This window comes from Triticum dicoccoides, chromosome 6B (assembly GCF_002162155.2).
Source record: "Triticum dicoccoides isolate Atlit2015 ecotype Zavitan chromosome 6B, WEW_v2.0, whole genome shotgun sequence".
NCBI classification, from domain to species: domain Eukaryota; kingdom Viridiplantae; phylum Streptophyta; class Magnoliopsida; order Poales; family Poaceae; genus Triticum; species Triticum dicoccoides.
The window spans coordinates 45750833-45752719 of NC_041391.1; positions in this window are offsets into that span (position 1 = coordinate 45750833).

Here is a 1887-nt window from a genome sequence, read left to right on the forward strand (position 1 = left end):
ATGGGTCGGTTGGGTATGATTGATGTGTTGCCCATTTTAGCACTAGAAAATCTATGAAAGCATATGACCAGAGTTGAATGGGACTTTGTGGAAACAATAATGCACAAATTGGGTTTACAATTAATATTATCATGAGCTTGGTAAGGACAGTACAGTTCTCGGTTTTATTTAATGGAAAGAGAGTGCAGGAGTTCAAACCTTCACGTGGGATTCGACAGGAGACCCAATCTCCCCGCACCTCTTCTTGATAGTAGCGGAGGGCCTTACGTGCCTCTAAAAATGTATAGAGAAGTTATCAAACATGAGTGGAGTAAAGGTGTCGGCTTCGGCTCCACCTGTAAACCACTTATTATTCGCAGATGACAACCTATTTTTTCTTTCAAGGCAAGTGGAGAGGGGGCATATGAGGTAAAATAGTTGTTAACCACATATTGCGAGGCATCTGGTCAGCGTAAAAACTATGACAAGTCATCTATCTTCTTCCGTAAAGGACTCATAGAAAATGTTAGAGAGGAAGTTAAAGCTTTGAACCTTGAATTAAAAGTAGCTAGGTATGCCATCTGATGTGGGTTCTTTGAAGAATGGAGCATTCAAGTATTTGAAAGATTATCTGTGGAGCAGTATTCAAGGTTGGATTGAGAAAAACATGTCCTAGGCCGGGAAGAAAGTGTTGGTCAAATCTTTTGTGCAAGTGGTATCTGTTTTTTCCATGCCTTGTTCTAAACATCCTAGGGGATTATTTGAGCATTTGAATATGTTGATTCGGAAATTTTGGTGGGGAAGCAAAGAAGGCCATCACCAACCCAGCCGGGTCTCATGGGACATTATGACACAACTAAAGTACATGGGAGGCTTGGGTTTCGAATATTTGAACTGTTCAATTTGGCTCTACTAGCAAAGCTGGCGTGGCACATACTTCAATCTCTAGAATCACTAAGTTCAAGAATTTGAAAGGCAGACTATTTTCCCTCTGAATCCATATTGAATGCAGAACTAGGCAACCATCCAAGCCAGATCTTCAGAGCGATTTTGGAGGGCAATTGATGTCCTCCAACAGGGTCTGATTAGGCGGATTTGTAATGGAGCCTCAACACATATATGGACCGATAACTGGATTCAAAGAATGTGATTTAACGCCCCACCCCCACCCCACCGCCACCCCTTTATGTTTTTGAGCTTATTGACCACACTTCTGCAAGATGGAACAAGGGGAAAGTCGATGAGGTATGGCTACCAATTGACATGCCAGCCATTCTTAGTATACCTTTGTCCACAAGGGACATGGAAGATAGCTAGGCATGGAATTTTGAAAAAAAGTGGCAGTTTCACAATCAGATCAACATATAAAATGATGATCGCAACCAAGGTGAGACGGGAAGCATGGTTAGATGGCTCCTCTAGCTCATTGAGCAATGACAGCGACGCGTCATCATGACAAATGTTATGGAAAACTCTAGTTTCAGGCAAGATACGCGTGTTTCTATGGAGGCTACCAACCGAGGATGTAAGAGCTCGCAGAAATATGTCTACTACGAGCTCCTGTGCACTATGCAGGGTTGCGGACTCTTGGAGACACTCTTTCCTTGAATGTATAATAGCAAGATGTGTATGGGCACTGTTAATGGTGATCTGGCTGAGCATCTATGCAAAACGATGTAACTGTGTGCAAAGCAATAGTTGTTCTCGACTGTTGACACTCTCTGCATGAATCTTTTTTCAGGTTATCACTGAAAGAGTGGACTATATGGCAGGCAATGAGAGAGGTGATCCATGAGGAAATCTACCAGGTTATAAACAGATTTATATCTGAGCTCGAGATAGTCCCGCAGAAAAAAAAAACAAATCAGACACACGGAGGAATGGAACTATAAGGCCAAAAGCACCTCC